A 23,721-nucleotide genomic window follows, 5' to 3' on the forward strand; every position below is an offset into this window, starting at 1 on the left:
TGTATCGATAATTTTTTGTATAGAAGAGAAATAAGCATAAATATTGCTTAAAATAGAAAACATTTGCGTTAGGACTTTTGCCGCCATCTGTCAAATATAAGCAACACTATCTGTTATAATTCTTAAAATAAAATAATTGGTGGTTATAAACCGATATGCTGCGTGAAAATGAATGAAGTGTGGTGTAAAACTATGTATATTTTTTAATTTTTATGCTGCATACTGGTGTAAATTTTTTGCGCCAAAGTACCGGTTACTATGTTTGCTTCAAAATAATTTTTTTGTAAATTCCAAAAAAATGGTGGTATTTCTAGCACATATAAAATTTACACCGGTATACAGCATGGGAAATTTAGTGGAAAAAAAGTGTAGTTTCAAACCATATGTTGTATATTTTCATGCTGCACATCGGTTGATAACCGACAACGATTTTATTTTAGGAATTATATCAGATGGTTTTACTTTCATTCAATAGATGGCGGTAGGGCTCGCAATATTTTCTTTTATTTATAATAGCAATTTATTCAGTTCCTTATAAATTTTATTTATAAACATTAAATATTTATACAGAAGGTTTCTTAGGAATTTGTTTGCTTTGTTTTCGCTGGTTTGCAAACTATTTTTCCCATTTATGACCGTTCGCGAAACTATTCTCCTGATCTCAGTGATCTGAAGTGAGAAAATGTTCAAAGAACATTGAACTAAACCGTTTTTTTTTGTTACAATATGTAATTTTATGCATATCCTTGCAATTCGACAGTATAATGAGTACTGAACATTTTTTTTTTTAATATGATCCGGTTTTTATCAGTGGTTTTGTGAAACGTCTCGATTTTTATCACTCCTGTTTCTCAGTCGCTAAATCTAGTCACCCTATCCTATCCCACACCTGCCCAAGTCTGGTCCCGTACCGCATATCGGCCATGATTCTATGAATGAGGTGAATTTTAATTTGGTGACTTCTTTTTCCGATGCCAACAGCGCGGAAAATCATATAATTAGTGGTTTCACTAATTTTATATTTTGACTACATTCCTTCTGAATTTTCGTTTCAATTTCAAAATTTCGATTGTATGAAAAAAATCATATCATTTTCGATATATTTATGTAAATAAATCAAATCAAATTTATTGTTATCATATACAGTATAACACTACAAAAAATTTTTTTTACAATTTCATCAATATCTCAGAATACTTACATTACGTCAATTATATTTCTATAAATCTATTCTCTTCTTATTCAAAGGTCAATTCTCCTTGCCTTTAAATACATCTCGATCTTCAAATAGACTAAATAATATCTATTCACTTGCGTTGCCTCATAAAACACTTTTGAAGAAACATTTTAATTATCTTTACTCAAAATTCTACAATACATTACCACCAGCAAATCTCTCTCGATACTAATTTATCATCCTTTAAAAAAATGTGTCAAGCAGCAATACATGTTCTCACTTGTGATGGTATAGAAAATTTGGTTTTAACGTTTTTCTGTTGCTCATATAATCCTTGAATAACGTAACATTTTAATTTAATTACATGCTGCATCTAGTCGTTTTTGCTTTTATTCCAACATCCAAAAAATTCATATTTTTAGTTGCAGCATGTAGAACTGTTTTAAAATTGCACTCCTCTGTTGCCATGAATTTTTATTTTTATTTGAATAATTTGAATTTTTAGTTGAATGTTTTGTTTTCCATACTAATTTTTACTAGCATTTACTAGAATAGGTCATTTTTTTGATTGACTCCTTGGTAAATTTTTCTCATTTTTTTTTTTTTTTTTTTACTGTTATGTGATAACAATAAATTTGATTTGATTTGAAATCGATTTGTATTTTAAAAAAAAATTCAAGTATAAAATCCAGTGATAGTAATTTTTGGGCATGTAAAATATTGATTCGGACATCTAACGTATTATTTGAAGCTACGTGCCCGATTTAGAAAATAAATTCTTGGAGTTATGTCCAGCCCTATAAGATATACATGGAAACAAAATTTACCCCACACAAGGAACTCAAATATCTTTTTAGAAGCATAATTTCACTGAATTTTGTAAATAATACTGCATAGTATAAAACTAATCCACATCACACGCATTAGCATGTCACATTTCTAGCTGTGAATGTGAATAGCTAAAATTGAACATGATGAGTTTATGTAATTATATAAACAACCTGTAACGTCAAGTATCTGTATATACACACATGCACATAAATTCGATTTTTTTCCTGAAATGTTGGAAAAACTAATAAATTATACGGATCTTATACCTGCAAAAAATCGTTCTTATTTCTGGTAAAGACATTTTTTTTTTAAATCAGACTCAATTTTTAATTAGCTATACAGGCCCTAATCATATTTTCACGATGAATTGTACTTAGTTTTATGAACTTCCTTATTATATGAAACTAGGATATGTATACTTGGTGTATGTTTATTGTACTTTGTATATGAAAACTATTTCGGTATTAGCCGTATTCATAATTTAAGATGTGTGCTTTGTTTCTCCTTGATATTAATTAATTAATTACACTAGCACTTATATAAAGGTATATGTGTTACTGCCAAAATTGGCCAATTCACGATGGAGCCGGCCCCTCCGCGAATTGGCCAGTTCCGTTATTTGTTGGCCCGGCCAGTTCGTGAAGTGGCCAGTGATCCTGGAAAAAGTTCGATGACAAAAGACATTATTCGTCATTATTCGACATTACATCATCAAGTTGACATATTTCTTCGTGATAATTTATACCCACGTTAGTAGTTATGCAACCCATTAAACTGCGGGCACGATGCGGTATTAATTCTTTCTCCGAAATTTGGCGGAAAAACATTGTTTGCATAATTATTTTTATATTTTTTTTCTGTCGAATTTCACTGTTTTTCTCTCGTCATATGGAGCTAATCCAATACAGCTGCTATATACAGGGTGTCCTGTAAGTGCTAGTATGGCCTTTATCTCATCAGCCGTCCGTCGTAGATGTATGATTCCAGTTTACCCCCCTGAGGGGGGGGAGGGGGAATCATAAAGAGGGTTCAATGGTTACATAGAGAAATCACGCCTAACCGAAACCAGCGAAGCCATACTTATGAAATTTGGTCAGTAGTTATATTTAATGACATATAAAGGCTCACTCTAAGAATTTTTTTCAAAATTCGAACCCTTAAGGGGGTCATAAGGAGGTTGAAATACTATGTAGAGAAATCATGCCGAGTGAAAACCGCTGAAACTATAAATTTGAAATTTGGTCAGTATCTTCATTTTATGATGCAAAGACTCGCTGAGAAGGGATTTCTCAAACTTTCACTACCTAAAGGGGTCTCAAGCAAGAATTTTCGGATTACCAAATTCAAGCGAGTGAAACCGCTTGTAACAGCTAGTACTGCATAGGAGAGCTTGGTATATTCATTCTTTTTTTAGCCCTCCAGCTGCGAATTGTTTTTTTTTTAATTTTACTGTACAAAACCGTCGGGTATTTTTACCCGCTATGTATATACAGGGTGGGCAAAAAAGTCTGTAGAAACTTTAAAAAATCATAAAAATCGGAAAAATAACCGAAATAAAAAACGGTTTGCAGGGTTAGAATCGCTAGGTCACGGGCATATTTTTGACAGGGAAAAGATAACTAAAAAAACAGCCGATAGGTGGCATTGACGTACCCAAGTCAAAGAAAAGATGCGCAAATAACGAACGGAATGCCTTCAAATCATTTATTATGTTCCACATGACCATCACCACAGGGAATAACACATTGCAGGCAGAGTGTAGCAGGGCCGGATGTATACATGACACCTCTCGGCGGATCGCATCTTTCAGTTCCGACAGATTGGATGAACTGGATCGATATACTTTTCTTTGACTTGTGTGCGTCAGCGCTGTCTATAGACTGTTTTTTGAGTTATTTATTTTTCCTGTCTTGAAAAAAATTACCGTGACCTAGCGATGCTAACCCTGCAAACCGTTTTCTATTTCGGTTACTTTTCCGGTTTTTATGCATTTTTAAAGTTTCTACGGACTTTTTGCCCACCGTGTAGAAAGCGGTAATAGCGTGCTCCGCGAAATTTTCCAGAAAACGTGAAACGCGATACTCTCAGTACCCGTGGCTATAGGGTTAATTTATTGTAGTAATTAGTGACTATACAATATTCTATATACGGTATTATCAATTTCGCTAATTCCTAAATTACTCACCTCGGTAATTCTAAAATTATTTATTTCGATACATCTCGAAATTTTGTCGTTCCGTAAAAATCCTACATTTATTTTTTCATTAATTCAGAAGTCACTTTTCTGCTCTAATTCTTGAAATATTTTCATTCAAAAAAATTAAGAAATGTATATATATTTTTTAAATTATGTAATTATGAATGCCTGTTTGGACGCCGGTTTCCACGCCTGAAATATATGAAATCAGTGGCCCAAAAATTGTTTTGGTCCGTGGGTCCCACATCTTGCTTAAGACGGCCCCGGTAATGTATCAAATGTGCATCCGCGTGGCTGGATGAATCTGAAATTATTTTACAATTCGAAATACCGAAATGATCGGTTTCTCAAAAAATGGTCGGTGGGCCAAGGCCAAAAATTTCCGGGAGTCACATGTGACCCGCCTGCCATGCGTTGAAAACACCCTTAGGGGTGTGTGACAGGTGTGGTCTCGCATGCCCCCCTTCCCTCCTTTGGGGCTGAATGATATATTTTTTTTTTTCATATGTTCTGAATTTTCATGAACTCTGAAATTCTGAATTTTCATGAACTCTGAAATTCTGAATTATCATGAACTCTGAAATTCTGAATTATCATGAACTCTGAAATTCTGAATTATCATGAACTCTAAAATTCTGAATTTTCATGAGCTCTGGAATTCTGAATTTTCATCGATTGTAGAATTTTTTCATAATCTCGGAATTTTCTGAATTTTCGTTAATCATGTGAATCTGCATTTTCATCTGGAAAGAAATAATTCTGGAATACAATTCTTCTTGCATATAAATTCTGAATTTCCACCAATTCTCGAGTTGTTTTTTAACAGATTCTGAATTTTCAACAATTCTGGAATTATGAGTTTTCAACAATTCTGGAATTATGAGTTTTCAACAATTCTGGAATTATGAGTTTTCAACAATTCTGGAATTATGAGTTTTCAACAATTCTGGAATTATGAGTTTTGAACAATTCTGGAATTATGAGTTTTCAACAATTCTGTAATGATGAGTTTTGAACAATTTTGGAATTATGAGTTTTCAATAATTCTGGAATTATGAGTTTTCAACAATTCTGGAATTATGAGTTTTCAAAAATTCTGGAATTGTTTCTTTCGTTTATTCTGAACTTTCATCAATTCTGGAATTGTTTCTGCCGTTTATTCTGAACTTTCATCAATTCTGGAATTATGAGTTGTCAACAATTCTGGAATTATGAGTTTTCAACAATTCTGGAATTATGAGTTTTCAAAAATTCTGGAATTATGAGTTTTCAACAATTCTGGAATTATGAGTTTTCAACAATTCTGGAATTATGAGTTTTCAACAATTCTGGAATTATTTCTTTCGTTTATTCTGAACTTTCAGGAATTTTGACAATCCGAACTTTCATGAATTCGATTCTGGAATCATTTCTTTTTATTTAACCTGAATTTTCACAACTCTTGAATTATTTTTTTTTCCCTTTAATCTGAATTTTCATGGGTGCTGCAAATGCATTTATTCTGAATTTTCATTAGTTTCATTTTCTGAGAATTGCCGATTCCACTCTCCCACAGAATTTTTTCTTGCACTTGGCCCGCATCTGGTAAGGGCAACCTTGGTTGAAAACCCCTATATAATCTTTGATTCTGAACATTGCAGTCAAGACTGGTTGTAAGAAACATCTTTCATTGCCGTATTAGACACCTTAAACGTTTCTGTGGACAGACAGGACCCAAGACGCAGAAAATAAATAAGTATTTTAGAGGGATTCACAGTATACACACATACACACAACATGGATGGAGTGATGAGAACGAACGCACCAACAGCGGAAACGTCCCCCGATCCTTGTTAAGTCCTCACTCAACGGGAATAATCATGTAAGATATCTATCGCGGATATAAGCGGAAGGAAATGTTCCCTCAACAGCAAAAAAAAAAAAAAAAAAAACCCGGAAAAGTTGGGATATAAAGAGAGGTTTGACGCCCATAGGCGGAAGGAGGGATTTTTGTACTTCCGGGAATAATACGGATGATTCCCTAAGTAAACGGTATGATTTAATGGTTAGATAAACATTATCACACCTACAGAGGTCAGGAAATCGCATAAGTGCACCATCAAATCGGAGCACCGAGAGAAAGGGATCCAGACACTATATATAACACGGTACTTAGAGTAATATGACTCGAGTACTGAGATAAATGTGTTTGTTTATTGTGCCTACATTACACAGAGTGATGTGATTTATAATAAATGGCAAAGCGGCTTCAATGAATTTTGGGATATTAGGAATGGATGTTCGGATTCAGAGAAATTGAATTATGCATCAGCACCAGCTATAAATCTGTATTATTTTACAAAAATAAACAGTATATAACGGCTTTTCACGATAAATGAATCGTACCAAGAAAATCATCGAAAGATAAAAAGTTACGCCGCAGTTTCGTGAAAACCGCACACACATACAAGGTCTTTAAAATTAAAAGACCACTTTTTGAAAGTTCCACTTTCATTCCATTTCAAAGTGGAACTTTGAACAAAATGGTATTAAACGTGTAAATTGTTGTTTATAGGAGGTCATGGGATTGAATTTTGCGTAAAAAAAATAGTTCAAAAACTCACCACCGGCGGGGAATGGCGCTTTATGCAATATTGTTAAACGAAATAAGACGTGAAGACATCGGTTTAAAATGTTATTAATCGTTTCTAAAACGTGTTACGAGGCATGTTCAATGTGGCGCTCACCATTTCCTGAAAGCAAGTTAAATCGCATTATTCAGTTCTCAACAAGCTCTTAGCATATCAGGAGGAATGTTACGGACATGTCGGTGTATCGCATTTTTCAACTCCGCCAAATTGTTCGCGTCATCACCGTAAACAGTGTCGCTGCATGCAATATTGTTAAACGTTTAACAATATTGCATACAGCGCTGTTCCCCGCTGGTGGCGAGTTTTGGAACTTTTTTTTTTCCTTTGCGGAAAATTGAATACGTTATGCAAAGTGGTTTAGATGTCTGGGCCTATTTTGAAAGGAGAGGAAACAATTAGAAAGCTATCAAATAAAGATAGAGACAAACGACTTAAAGCATTTGAAAGATAAGGTTTCAGTTTTTGTTTTCACTTCTATCCATTTAAATCGCACATTTTTTTTGCATGTTATAAGTAACATGGAAAGAAATGCTAAGTAGGCTTGACGTGTTCCACGCCCCTGAAGTATGTAGAAATCAGTAGGCTTTTTTTAAAAAAACTATCCCCCCTTCTTTCAAATTCTCTAAGCCGTTTGCCTATATCTTTATAAGAACATTTTTTTTTTTGTTAAACGAGTCCAGACTTCTGGACCACCTTGTGTATTCATTCATTCTTGCGTTCAAACCGAGCGCAACTCTGGCCTATCGGCATAGGCAATTTACTACTGATGGAGTTGTGCCGGAAGTGTGAGCGTATGTTTCCAGAATCCTCCTGGGTCCTCCGCATCTCCTGGAAAACCCGAAACCGTATATACAAATGAACACATAGAAAATATACAAATAAATATACAAGAAATATACAAATACACACAGCTGCCTCGCGAGCAGTTGCCAAATTGGCGAGGTACCTAACCTGTCTATTGCAAAGGGAGTCTCTAAATTTAAAAGATAGGTCAAAGGATAGGCCGATTAACCTCAAGAGGTGAAATTTCAAAGCGCATAAATCTGTTTCTTTATTATGGGAAACTTTTTTTTTTCAAGTATTTTGCTCTAATCATTATTTTTCATCATTTCTCCCTAATGCGGGTCCGTGAAATTCTACACTTAGGTTAGTTTCTGCACGATAGTTAGTTTCCACAAACTATCGAAAGGTTTTTCTCGCTTTTGGTGCACCCCGAGTAAGATGCCATTAAAAATATTTCATATTTTCATAAAGGTTGGTTGATGACGTAAGCATTATCCAAATCCATTCTCGCCCCCCCCCTTGTCATCAAAAGTCAGCAAATCGGAAACCCCCCCTCCTCCCCATCGATGATGACGTAATACTTGAACGGTCCCTTAGGGTACAAACAGAGTGCACGCTGGTTTTTCTGGTTCTACGAGTCGGCGCCGTTAGATATTGGTTAAAAAACCTGAAATTCAGGTTTTCCGCCAATCAGCAACGGCGCCGACTTTGAGAATCGGAAACCAGCCCCCGAACCCTAATTTAAGTCCGCAAGTGTGAAAGAATTGAAGAACAGTTTCCTTTTACTATTATTATTGCACAAAATATCCTTTTAGTTATTAACCTCCATTAATAGACCCACTTCTCCCTTATAAAAGTTTCACGGCATTTAAAACTTTGGAAAAAATTGGAATAAAGCAAAAAGTAAGTTTCAAAAGTAGAGCCTTATTTGAAAATACAACTTCCAAATGCAAAACGATTCTATAGGAAATTCACATTCGGGACATAAAAAAGAAGAATTCCGTCCGGGTTGAAATTGAGTCCTCAAAGAAGAGTCCTCATATGCACGTGCCTCTGAGCAGCACGATATGGGGTAGAATGTGATGGAGTGGTTCTGTATGTATATATACATATACACTCTATTATAGTGAATAGGAAAATAGAATAGGGAAATTGAAATCTAGTGAGAGTCAGATAAAAGAAAATGCCAAAAAGAAGAGAGAAAAGAATCTCAACAAGAGGAAAAAGAACTCCTTCTACCCTGGAACCAAATCGAAACCAAGCCACTTCTCAACAGCTTGCCCGTCACTATCAGAGGATGGGACTTTTCAAGAAGTCACGGAAGAGTTGTACTTTCCCATATCACACCACGAACATTAACATATCCTGAAAAGTATGTGTATTCAGGAAAAGGTGTCTGTAAAGGACTTTAGTTCGTGAGAAAAAAACTCAAAACTCCAATTCCATTACAATGTAGGGTTAAATTCACATATGCTGGAATAGATAACTAGAGAACAAATTCCATCTATAGTTATGAAGACAACCGATTTTGAAATTTGGTAATCGGTTATGGCTTATAATGTTTGTGAAAGGATCCATAATTAAATAACATACGAAAATATAAAATTCAACATACAACAAATTTTTTTACGTCCTAAAAATACTTCACATAATTACGTTCAATTATTTCATTAGTTATTTTCTTTTGAATATTCAATTTGATATCCCCCTTTAAGGGCTTTTATTAAGGTTTTAAAGTTATGAAGTTACAGTTTCGTAGCTACAGTGCGATCTCATTCATACTTTGCTCAGTTATACGACTTCCACTCAGTTATACGACGTTTAGTTTCGGTCGCATATCGTTCCTACACTTTTTTGATGATAAAATAATTCATTTATTCGATGTTTTCACTTCGACACGAGCTCTGAATCTTTTGAAAAAAACGTCATTTGTATCCCCAATTTTTGTACGCAGCGAAAACGCGTTTTGCCGCGTTTCTTGCAGTTCTTCTTGCATATTGCCACCGAAAAAGCCATCAATTTTAGGGTGAAAAAATACGAAAATAGCCACTGAGCTGGCCGATGGCAATTTAGAGTGGACACCTAAGTGATTTTGTTATCATTAACAATTTAAGTGTTAATATTATAAAATTTCAATCTTCAATTATGCTACAATATATATATACACATTAAATTTTATAATATTTTGTACGTCTGTAGGGCAGAGAAGTCAATTTTTTTTAAAGTCTCGGTTATCAGTTACATTTTATACGACATTGTAACTCGGACTCTTAAATGTCGAATAAACGAGGTTTCACTGTATTTTCCCCTGTCTGTGGAAAATTTGATAGATATATTTTATATTCTATTTTTATTTTACTGATATTTTCAGGATGCAGTGGAACCTCCCATACCGGGCAGTTCCCGTTATAGCGGACACCTCCCCTCTCGTTAACGGACACTTTTTTTTGGAATTACGTCAACGTGACTCAATGTACGTTATCCATCTCACTATCCGTTAACCGACACTTCTCATTAACGGACAAAATTTTCGATCTCAAGGGGAGGGAGGGGGGTGTCTGTTATCGAGAGGTTCTACTGTACGAATAATTTTTTTCAGGAGCAAATCAATCTCTACGTGGAGAGGTACCACACCATTTTTTATCTCCAAAAAACAGTCTTCCAGGCATGTAAAAATAAAATAAAAGATCAAGTCACTGTGCATTTCTCTCGGTTTCCGCCGTCAGGTCATTAATCGTGTAGAAATAGAGTTATATGCCACTCAAAATGGCTTTTTTTTTTTGCTCATTCATTTGCCAAGTCACTTTCCTGTACAGTTTCCAAAGGTATATAAGAAGTCAGTCAGTCATTAGTCTTTTTTAAAGGCAGATGCTCGCAATCATTCCACCACATCATCCAACTTCTTTAACCGGCCGAGGAGTACATAAGATGAAATGGGTGTCAAACTCCTCCCCTCTTGTGTGTGTGTGTGTGTGCGCTTGACGATGATCACCATCCACTACTACTTAGCACACACGCTCACGTTTACTTTTTTTCCACTCTTTTAGTATCACTTCTAGTTGCCAGTGCCAAAAAAATAGTCTAGAAATAGCTTCGGTGTCTACCATCCAGTAGCTATTCAGCTTTAAAAAAAATAATAATCTGAGCCACTCTGTCTTTCACAAGAAATAAGAATTCATTCTTGTGTGATATATTGTCGAAATTGGTTATAACGGCATCGAAAATTTAGTTGTTATAACCGAGGTTGACGTTTTCGGGAAGTTTTAATTATGAAAATAATAAGATACAATTAAATAATTGAAGTTGTTGTTTCATTATTATTAGGGTGACCGTATATTAGTGAGGAAAATTTGAGCAATTCGGATCATAAATTCTGGGAATCGTCAATTCTCGAGATGTTGCCACTTGTCAGCAAAATTGTCAATCAAAGCTTAATGTTCCCACTTGTCAGCAAAATTGTCAATCAATGCTTAATGTTCCCACTTGTCAGCAAAATTATCAATCAATGCTTAATGTTCCCACTTGTCAGCAAAATTATCAATCAATGCTTAATGTTCCCACTTGTCAGCAAAATTGTCAATCAATGCTTAATGTTCCCACTTGTCAGCAAAATTGTCAATCAATGCTTAATATTCCCACTTGTCAGCAAAATTGTCAATCAATGCTTAATGTTCCCCACTTGTCAGCAAAATTATCAATCAATGCTTAATGTTCCCACTTGTCAGCGAAATTGCCGATTATGAGTTCGTTATATTCCGTGAATGTTCCTGTTTAATAAATATAACTGCAATATATTCTATTATCGTGATTAATATCCACCCGGTACTACGATGTATAGCTGATTCTAAAGATTACATAAAATATAAAGAATTATCGTTGAAAAACAGACATTAAAATTTGATAGTTTCATTCCCATAAAATAACTTTAAATTTTTGTACAGCTTCTCGTCAAAAAATTTCAATTAACGAAATTTGCATCTTGTTCTATGAGAGAGAGAAAGAGAGAAATTCGAAATTGTCAATGTAAAAATTTGGCAAGGTATCGGTGATTGAAAGTCTTGTGATTTCTGTCATTTTGTATGCGCTGAAATGATCGAACGAATACGTGGACGATCACTAAAAAGTGACCAAAAATCAAAGTCAAATTTTAGTCCAAATTTTAACTAAAATAAAAACTGCACGTTGCCGACTACGTTTTTGAGACGTAAGGTTAGTATTCTAGGGTTGAGACCGAGAATTTCTGCATATCTTTTGGTACAGAATCATCGTGGTCGTGAATAAAATTCACCAGTAAAGCACGTTCTTGAAATCGAGTGTCTATAAAACTCCCCATAGCCCCCCCCCCCCAGTAAGGGTAAGGCCGACAGATCTCCAACCATGGGGCCCGGGACGATTCTCATCATTTTTTATTTTTTCACGCTATAAATTTACTATTGAAGGGCCCATGAAAAGTCTGGCCGGGAAGCCTGCCAAAGATCCCAGTCTGGGGGGCCCCTGCTCAAGGATGTGGGGGCCATGACCAAACTAGGACCCCATTCACTTTTTTCTTAGGTCAACCCATAGGATTCCATGCTATATCTGCAGCGTCTAAGGGCGATATCACTCATTTTTGGGAACAAGGATCCAAACTCAAAGTGAAGAAACCACTACTACTATTTAGTGAAGAAATGCTATTAAAAATGATTCTGCTAGAATATTTCCATCGTTACTCATGGGCGATATCACTCACTTGGAAAAAGCGAGAAAACGTTGGATACCGACTATTGAAACTTGACCCTCTAGGTTCACCTACATAAAAACGTATTGAAAAAGAAAATCACAAAAACGGATGTAAATTGATGCCATTAGCAAATTTATAATTGAAAAACACATCAACGCAGCAGTGGATTTTTAATTAGCTAAAATAGTTAATATACGGTCAAATGTACAGTTTTCTTTGCTTTTAATGTTATCTAACGTATTAAGTCTTGCTTAGCAAAGCTGAATATAGTTGTTTCTTTGAATACTATTTCAGATTAGTTGAATTTGGCTTTATTTTAGAATCTCTGAACGCGCAAAATTTCGGCAGATCTCATAAATGACACTGATAAGGCATCGACTCTTCCTAGATAGCAAACGTATTATTCTAATCTAGGGTAGTTTGCACTGAAATGACAAAGAAATAATATGTACTTTCCAAAATACCAAAAAAATCGAAATAATTTTTTTTTTAAATGTATTTGCAATGTAAATTAAAATATACACTGGGCAATATAAAGCAGTATTTCTTAACCTTTCTGAAAATAAGGACCAGCAAAATGTCTGAAACAATTGGACGGACCACTTGTGTGTCCCGTATTACGGGACATTCCTGTAACTTTCGTTGTTCCGATTTTTTTTTGTATATATTTGTCCCATTTTTTCAACGATACTTGTTTGAATTTGTAATATTTACCAAAGCCGTGAATACACGGCATTTTCGTAGTATAAATTATATAGCAGACGCTCGTTACAACGACCCCACGTTATAGCGATCATTCCATTGCAACGACCGGTAGGATAAATCCCAAACGTTTTCATGGGATGGAAAATAATTTCAGGGTCAACGAATTAAATACATGGTAAAGAATAATTGAAAATCATTTAATATTCAAAGTGATTTCAGATTAAAATTAACCTCGGAATTAATTAACTTAATCAGTAATTAATCAAAAACTTTTTTCAGAATTAGTGAAAACAATTATTTCAGAATTAATAAAAATTGATAATTAATAAAAGAAATAATATCGGAGTAAATAAAAGTGTTCAATTATTTTTGTCCCCTGTTTAGTCCTCTTGTAGCTCTCGGGGGCCCCTTCTATTAAGATGCCATTAAATTACTTGAGTTGGTCACCCGCGGGCTTCGTGGGGAGTTCCAATTTGGTTCCCCAGTGTGGTCCAGCCCCTCGGGGTAAAACGCTTACATCCCTCTTGGGACAGAGCGTGGACCATGCCTGGTCTCACAGTACAGTTCCAATTTGGCCCGCCGTATCTGAAAGGTTGAAGACCCTTGACCTATTCCATCGTCGCGGACAATAGTTCGAGAAGCACTGCCATAGCGGGTTGAAGAGGAGAAGGGTTATCCCAAAAATTTTTTTGTTCGCCGAACTCTCTAAGATGGCTCTTGCTGCCATCCAGGTTGTAATTCAATGAGTTCATTATACAGGATATTTTTTTGAAGTTGCGATGAATGTGTAAGCATGCTCCCCCTCCCCCTCCACCACCACAAAGGTGGGGCTGACAGGGCTCCAGCCCTAGATCCCGGGACAATTATCATCATTTCTTGTTTTTTCGCGCTATAAATTCAATATGGAATGGCCTCACAGTGACCAGGATTCGAGCCCCACCATCACCACAGTAGTGACGGCTGAAGTTGGTTTTGTGTGGTTCTCAACTTCAAGGCACTAATGCGGGCCGATCTCCCAGTTAAAATGTCTCGCTACAGAGAGCAACAGGCCTACAACAGTACAAGTATTCACTCATTACACTTCACTCACTTCACTTCTGAAATTGTTGTAGGGGTCCGCCAAATATCGCAGCCTATGGGGGCCTCTTGTCTAGGACGATCCCCTCCTTCTATGTTGTCTGAAAATCATTCAGATAACATAGAAGAAGTCTGTTGAACTGCAGATTTTTCATGACTACAAGAAAATGCTGAAATCTAGGACTTCACATAATAATATCTGCGAGATACAGAACCTTTTGAAAACGGTTTCAAAGATACCCCAATTTCCAAGAAAAACATCATTAGTGATTTTTTTTTCTATGTCACAGTGGCGTTGTATCCTTCGGTGCCATCGGATACTACCTTGAGAATGAAACTTAATTGTACGCAGTCATGAATTCTCATAGGCTGCGACTCCTAACCGATGTGTTTCACGGCCGGCACAGTGCTTCTATCGAAGTGCTCAACATCAAGCCGAGAGTGCCGTTTTTATTGCTAAATTTTATGTAATAAATCAGTTTTCCCGGAGGCACTTTCTCCTGGAAGTCATTTTTAAAACTATCTGGAAGTTCAACTTTACGCGAACTCTGCCCTCTGATGAAAGCCTACAAAGTTCATATTGGCCATATTTATAACTTAAAATTTACACAATTCTTCAAGTCAACTCCCTGAGGTCAAAAGAAACAATTCTACAGTGAGAAAAAGCAACCCACACAACATTTGCAACCACGCAAAAGTGTCTGAAACGGTTAAAGAACGCAAAATCCGAAAACATCTTGAGCTGGAATATCTACAATCAGTCAATTTTGATAAAAAAAACAACCTAATTCTTATCACACTCTGCATAAAAATTAAGTCAACGTGAAAATAACGACGGGTATTTCATCGATTGTTAAATTTCTTTTACACACACACACATCGTGGATAGGATATCCTATCAAGAGCATTGCGGGAAAAGCCCTCTTCGGATTTATTTTTCTGTGGCATTGACGTTGCCATTCACACGAACTTCCAAACGGTTCACTATGAAAGGGCCCAACTCGCGGGCCCGATTCCTGAAGAGCCCTATCCTTAACGGAGCGAATTACCAGAACGATCCACTCGGTAGTTGATTAGAATCACGCAGACGTACGTACCTCCATTGGTAAAGTTTGGATTCCCCCCCCCCCTTTCTCTCGAGATAATACAAAAGGGGTTCCCCCTCTCGATCTCTCACCAAAAGGTTCTCGTGGAAATCAAAAGCTTTTGTTTCATTTCGAGAGGTTGGCGGGACCAAAAGTGGGCGCATCGGCCCTTCCCCTTCACATGCGTGTGTTAAAACAACTCCGTGGTGGGAGTGAGAGATAAAATCAGTGTGTAAATTGAGAGTGGGAGACATATGGAATTGATGTCGAGGAGCAAGTGTTCCGGACAACTAACTGGGATACGCTACTTATGGCCATTTCGATTGGAATCGTTGAATTTGGCGTGGAATGAAACTTTCGAATGTTTTCGAGGTTGAGAGCACAACGCCTCCATTGAGCAGTGGCTGTTAACCAGAGGTGCGAGCTGGAAAATATTTTTTTGATACAAGTGATTGATTCTTCAAATACAATAGACTCGATAATCCGGCCCGTCCAGTAATCGGGTGTTTTTTTCTTCGAGCATGGAAGAGGAAAACATGTTACTGAATATCTGCGCGCAGAAGTTTATATAGGGTACGCCGCTTAATGTGATCGCATCGTGACTCTGATAACAGTAACGAATCTATATAAACATATAAAATAACATATCCTGACTGACTGATTCATCATCGCCGAGCCGAAACCACTGAAGATATAAAAATGAAATTTGGTCAGTAGTTTCATTTCATGATGTAAAGACCCAGAAGAGGTTTTTCAAAATTCGACCCATAAAGGGGGCCAAAAACCGCTTAAAAAATAAATCTGAAATTTGATCAGTAGTTTCATTTTGTAATATAGACTCACTAAAACGAGGGAATTTTCAAAATTCTTGTACTACGGGGGCTCATAAGGAAGGGGGTTTCATATAAGTTAAATGGGGCAATCATCGCTGAGCACAAACCGCTGAAGCTATAAATATGAAATTTGTACATTATTATATATATTTAATAATATTTAGACTCGCCAAGAAGGGATTCCTATAAATGAAACCCACAAAGGGGTCATGAGGGGTTGAAATGTTAGATGAAAGAAACATCGCCGAGCAATTTTCAGATTTCCAAATCCATGGGTAACAGCTAGTAGATGAACATATCAGAAAGAGAAATCCAATAGCAAATGGGGTGACCATACCTCCAGTTTAATCGAACGGGACGTATGCAAACGGGATAACTCGGGACAAAACATTTTTTTTTTCCCACACAACTGGTTGCAAAATCTGTCGTTTCCTTTTTCCGTATTGTTCTGAAACAAGATATTTTTAACTTTAATCTAAAATCTTGCTTTTATTATTCATTTTTCAGCCGTTATGAGGAGTTCGAATGGAACTGTCTGATTGGTTTTACGAATTATGTGATGATTTTTCAATGTAACTGGTACGTTCCTTAGATCCCCTGAGAAAGTTCACCGCCAACAATTCACCAACAACAATTCACCGCCGGAAAATTCACCGCTAGGAAAATTCACCAACAACAATTCACCGCCGGAAAATTCACCGCTAGGAAAATTCACCAACAACAATTCACCGCCGAAAATTCACCGCTAAGAAAATTCAACGACAACAGTTCGATGCAAGTCATTTATCGAGGGAGTGAGCGATTGAGTTACTGAGTCAGTGAGAGAGGGAATGAGCGGGTGAGTTACTGAGTGAATAAACGAGTAAGTCAGTTAGCGAGCGAACTACTGAGTCCGTGAGCGAGTGAGTGACCTAGTGAGTATGTGAGAGAGTGAGCCACTAGATCATTCACTCACTCCTTACTCACTAGGTCACTCACTCACTTACTCACTAGATCACTCACTCGCTAAGTAGCTCACTCACTCACGGATTCAGTAGCTCGGTCACTCACTCACTCAGTAGCTCACTTTCTCACTCGCCCATGGCTCATGGACTCCCTCGCTCACTCACTGACTCAATAACTCGCTAATAATAACGCAATAACTCAATAACCGCTCACTCAGAACGGGGGGGGGGGGTCCATGGTCGGTTTCGGGTTCTCGCAATGCGAGTCCGTCACCACAGCAGCGTTTTCAATATACCGTATTTTCCCATAATCCTTAGCTAAATCCATAATCCTTTCCTTAGCATAATTTTCCGCTGATCATCTGTTTGAAAAGTGGTTAAACACATGTTTAAAAAATAAATGCGGATTATCTACCGCTGCGGACAATCTGCAGAAAAAGATGTTATCAGCCTCATTCTGTTGAATCTGAATTTGAAGGTTTTCGGTTGAAAACTGCAAATTATGTTGCGTGTGTAAATAACGCTATTGTTTCGTGTATAAATTCCATTAATTATCGTAACATCGATTGATTATTTGAACACGAGACAAGTTTTCATTTCTAAATCCTACGTATTTCTACAAATTTCGCATGCGGATTATACCAACACCACCTATAGAACGAGGCCTCCGCACGAAGCTCGTGATGTCACTGAAGAAGGCCATTTCACCTATTGCCATTGGATATAGCAGGCCGACGCATGCGATAGATAGCTTAACTTTTTTTTTTGCAATACATCCAATAGCAATCGGGGAAATGGCCTTCTTCATTGACGTCACAAGCTTCGTGCGGAGGCCTTGTTCTATAGGTGGTGTTGATTATACGCAGGAAAATACGGTACTGCACAAGTCTTCTAAGGTTTCCCAACTTGGAGAGCAAATCCTTTCCTTCAAAAAGTCTCCCCACAGAAAGCCGGGAGAACCGATGGGCACTAAAATTATTTCACTCGATTCATTCACAAATCGAGTAATTCAAATGTGAATGTCCAGCACTATATATGAACGGAAGTTCCTCTGTGTGTTTTCATCTGTGTGTGTATTGCATATTCTGTAAAAAGAAAGGGAAGCACACACACACACACAACTGCTCAGCACTGTGGACGGAGGCTTTGTTTCTTCGTTTCCCGTCACAGTTGTATCCCGGCGTTGTATGTATTTTGTATATATTGTGTATTTAGATCATTCTGGAATGTTCCAAATTCATCTTCTTTACTTGCCCCACAATTCTTTCTTTTGAAATCCCAAGTTGCGGTCTCCGGCCCCTTATGTGCCACTGGGCGCACGCGAATTTTTTTCCCCTGGTCATTGGGTTCAGCTATCCATTTTCAGTCAAATAGCTTGTACGTTACATCGACTTGATAGCTGTCTTAATGGGGAGAACGACGCGAGTGATTTGATACTCGCGAGCATGGGGCAAGGGGGCCACAACTATTAATCTTTGCTAATTTTTCCGGCCCAACCCTTTTTTTTTCAGGTAACGGAAGTAAGTTGCTTTGCATTAGTCCGGGGTTGTGAGAGCGGTTCTATTTTACTCGGTATTCAATCGATTCATACACCTGCCACTTTCACTTCGAGACGGATAGTTGCACTTCAAACACTTTACACGCCTCCGACACCCCAAATACATTAATCACGCACGACATTATTTGAATAATTTGTCACACGGCAATTCGTTTAAAATAGCTGAATGAATGGTAGTTCCAAAATTTTCTCGGTAAACGGCATCCTTTGCCCGTTAGTGTCTGCAATATACTCCGCTTATCAAGTCATATTTTTGCACTCCCAAAGAGTGACTCATTAACGAGGTTTGACTGTATATATGTGTGTACTAAAATGCTACTAGAGGAATTTTAAATTGATGAAAAAAATAAATTAAATCAATCAATAGTAATTAATGTAATTAATTTGAAAATGGTACATAAACGGAAAATAGAAAATAAATTTAATTCTATTTATTTATTGGAATTTATAGTAGTTTCAACAAATACATAATTTTAAATTTGCGCCTAGATCAGGACCAGAAAAAAAGGCTTTTACAATTCCGCCCCCCCCCCCTCCCATTGACAATACCCTGGCTACGCCACTGATCGTTGCGCACTGTTTTGGTCACTCGCATGCTTGCAAATACTCTGTAGATCAGTTGTTCTCAACCATTGGAGGCCCGAGGCGCGATTGATTCCTTTTGTGTGAGGGGAAGGCCCCAATGACCAGGCATGAGCCAGGCTCTGCCCCTTGGGGGATATAAGCCCTTTACTTATTAGGATATTATATTACTTATTTACTTATTAGGATATTACCCTGTTGGGTTTCTGTCGTGCTGTAAGGGGAAGGCCCTGTCATACACACGACTAATAGGGAATAAATGGGGAAAAATGAGACATTGAATAGAATCATTCACGGCCCGGTTTGACTGATGTCAGGGCCCCGGCAGTTGAGAAACGCAGCTGTAGATTACTCTTGTGGTCACTCTCTCTCACCTGGTCCCTCGCTCTCTGGGCAAAGGGTTTTAACGCCTGTGGACTATACAAATTTTGATACTTTTTTCTAGACCAGGATTATATATGTGTATATGGGAAAAAAGGCGCCTTTTACGATTTTGCTCTACGATTTTCACTTTCTTCTACTAATTATTTTCCTGATCACTAATCCCCCCACCCCGACGCTCTGGGGTTATAGCCCACCAAGGGTTTTATTTTTCATAGGCTTCGCATCCTGCAGCAGGGCCCCTATGCTCGGATCATTGGCGGGCCTCAAGGTAGTGAATTTATTGCATGAAATAAAAAAAATGGTAAGAATACTCTCGGGCTCCTAGGCTGGAGCAGCTCCATCCTTGTGGGTCAGCTCCGTAACACGACTGATCCCTGACAGCTCCATCCTTGTGGGGACCATGGCTTCTCCGTAAACACGACTCTGTGTGTCAAAAGTTTGTTCAAACCTTAAAAACTCATATGAAATCTAGAGATTATGAAACTTTTGCGCCGTCTATTGATGAATTCTGAAACCTTTTTTTAAATCGAAAAAATTACAAAAATGCGATCTTGTTTTTGATTTTATTCGTGCAAATATTAATTTATTATTGTTGTTGAATATTTTGATACTGATTATTAAAATACTGACAAAAGTTTAAGTCATTTTATTATGTATATTTGAAAATTCTTCGTATGCGCCCTTGTAGATACCACTTCCATGTAAAACTGGCGCTGAGGACAAATCGCGGCAAAAATTCTTGTATTCCGCATTCTGCTATAGGACTAGTGAAAAGGCAATAAAAATTTATCGGTTAATAATTCAGGTCATTATAGGCCGGATTCTGGTTTTAGTGCTGCCATCTAGCGATGATTTTCAAAAAACTTCCATAGCAGTTATATTTCAAACTTACACTCACAGATAGCAGCACATTTCCATCTCTTTCCAAAACTCTTCAGATGCCGTTACTAAACTAGGGTAAAATCAGGGCCTGTTCCTCATATGAGATGGGACCCCTGGAAAAATATGAATTTGTGAACGTCCTTATATGGGTGCCTTTTTTCATGGTGTATATGATAGCATGTGGGCTGTGCCTAAAATATAAAAAGCAGCCAATTTCGGGCCCTGAAAATTTGTGAGGCTTGGACATGTGCTTCGTTTCCCCATTCGAGAAACAGTGTCCCTTTAGGTCTAATCATGATAGGAACCCGAACTGGACTATCACGCAGCGTCGTCTTAAGTGCATTATGGGACCCCTTGCAAAGTGATTTTTCTGGGGTTCCCAAGTGATTGGTTATGAATTCTCCCTCTTTCCTACCTACTTTATATACTCAATCTCGAAAATTTTAATCAGATTGAATTTTCCGCTGAATACACCGCTCTTGAGGCAACGTGACATGTCCCAGAGGGCCCATGCGCTAAGATGACATTGCCAGCAGGGGAGGTCCCTGGGCAAATCAAGGATCATTGGTCTGCTCTACGAATTGTGTCAAAGATATATGCTTAGTCAGTGAATGTGTCTTTTTGAATTTTTTGCGGTCCTGGAAAAGCAGAAATTAGGGATGAAAGACGTGTATTTTGGTTAGTCAGTGAATATGTATCGATCAAGTTTTGGGGCCCCTAGAGAATTATGAAACCGTATTGAAAGGTTGCCCATGCAGAAATTGGGTCCCAAAAATAGGAGGGGGGAGGGTTTCTTATAAATAGGTAGCAGTACCTTTTTTAAATTTTTTCCAAATTTTAAGTCCAAAAAAATCAGAAGATTCCTTAAATACGGGATTTTTTTCATCAATTCTGAAATTCCAATTATTCTGGAAGCATTTTTTCAGCTGGAAATGAATATTCGTTAAATATGAAATTGTTTCTTTTCTTAATTCTAAATTTTTATCATTTCTGAAATCGAGTACAGCTGTTGTGCAGTCCTGTCCCCCTTAATTCTGAAACTGATTTCCATTACTTAAAAATTATTTGATTCTCATTCGTTCATATTTATAAACGAATGAGAATCAACAATTTATAAACTAATGCGAAAAAAACAATTTATAAACCAATGAAAATTAACAATTTTTAAGTAACGTAAATCAAAAATGTATAAACTAATGGAAATAAAAAAATTAAAAAAAAAACTAATGTTTAAGAACAATAAAAATGTTTAATTTTTATTGGATTATGAATTTTTACTCTCATTAACTTTCTAATTTTCAATTTTCATTGGCTCATAAATTGTTGACGGTTAAATGTTAATTTTAATTAGTTTATAAATTGTTAATTTTTATTGGTATATAAATTTTCAATTTTCTTTAGTTTATGAATTGTTTGTTTCTTAAATTCTAAATATTAACTGATTCGAATAAATTTTCTTATTTCACGAATTATTTCCTTCATTAATTAAGAAATTGTTTGTTCCATTAGTTCTAACTCTCCATTCTTAATTATTATTCTTTAATTAATTAAGCATTTTCATTTTCCAATTTTTTTTCTATTCTGTTCTGAGATAATTTCTTTCATCAATTGTAACTTTTAATTTGAAAAAAAAAAAATTCATCTAACTGCATGTTTTCGGATCATGTTCGCAATTTAAAAAAACAAATTGCATGAAATTTGGTAGAAATTTAGAAAATTAGGATAATAAACAACCGTTTCTCCAATCTTCCAACAATCTTTTATTAGAAAAAATTGAAAAACAAATTGCGGAAATATTAAAAAATTTGTGAATGAATCATTTAAAAAAAAACAACTTCTTATCATAATAATGTTATTAAAGACGATGTTCATTTCATTTCAGTAATTATTTAATTTAATTTATGGCTTGAAACTTAATTTCTCTAGTAATCTTACCATAGGCGGATATAGACTTATAAGTCGGGGGGAGTGGGCACGATGATGACGATGTCAATTCATATATGCATATATACATTAGGTCAGTCGACTTCACCTTGGACGCTGGGGGGTATTGCCCCCCAGCCCCCCTCCCCCCGTATCTCCATCCATGAATTTTACGCGCGTGATAAAGATTATATACATTTAAAAATTCAAAAAACATTTTTTTTTCAAAACACAAATTTGAAAAATTACCCACGAAAATTCCCAAATTACTATAATTTAGGCGCAAAATATTTTAATTACTCTAACTGGAAAAAAAATCAACTCTAAGTATATTTTACTCACTATCACTAAGAGTAATGGCGCCATCTTTAAAAAACTTATCATTTTATGCTGATTGTTTATGTAAATATATTATATTATTACGTATATATTATTAATATATATTATATAAAAATTCGTTAATTTCAAATTCAATATTATTTTAGTGAAATTTTTTCCTTTTCTTCAATTTTAAGAGTAATGGAAGGATATTAACTTCTATTATATATTTTTGATCATATTTTTGTCGCAGCACGTAAAAGTTTGATAAAATTCCTTTTATAAAACTTGAAAAATCCAACCAATAAAGCTCATGGGATACATTCCAAGCGAATGCAACCGATAATCTTATTGGTTGAATTTTTCAAATTCTACAAAAGAACTTCTAGAAAACTTTTATAGTGTAATCCCGGCCTTAGACTGAGATTACACTATAAAAGTTTCATAAAAGTTTATTTATAAATCTTGAAAAATTCAACCAGTAGGGCTATCTATTACATTCGAGCAAATGCAACCGATGTCCTTATTGGTTGCATTTTTCAAGTTGCATAAAATAACTTTTATAGTGTAATTTTGGCTTTAGGCTGGGCTATAAAATTTTGATAAAAAATTATTTTATAAAACTTGAAAAATGTAACCAATAAACAGATTTGTTACATTCCAACGAACTTAACTGTTCCGCCTATTGGTTGCTACCAATAAACTTATCGTTTGCATTTGAGCGAATGTAATCAATAGGCTTATTGGAATCTTGTCAAACTTTTATAATGCAATCCCAGTCTTAATCACAAATGAATTTTCATTTATTTTGAAATATTGTAATTTATCTTATTTATATATACAGTATATACTCGTGTATAAGCCGACTCGTATATAAGCGGACCCCCCCCCCCCCACCCAACCTCTTCAGGACCACCAAAACCGCAATAAGTTGAAAACCCGTGTATAAGCCGACTCCAAAAAAATCCGCGCATTTTAAAGAAAGAAAATCTTATATTTTCATGAAAAATGAATTGCTAGCGGAAATTTACGATAGAAAATTTACGTTTCAAACTTTTTAATCCATTTCTTCTGAGTCTCCAATCGTAATCC

This window comes from Pholcus phalangioides, unplaced genomic scaffold (assembly GCF_987345545.1).
Source record: "Pholcus phalangioides strain wild (caught in Gottingen) unplaced genomic scaffold, Ppha-v1.0 ptg000008l_1, whole genome shotgun sequence".
Taxonomy (NCBI): domain Eukaryota; kingdom Metazoa; phylum Arthropoda; class Arachnida; order Araneae; family Pholcidae; genus Pholcus; species Pholcus phalangioides.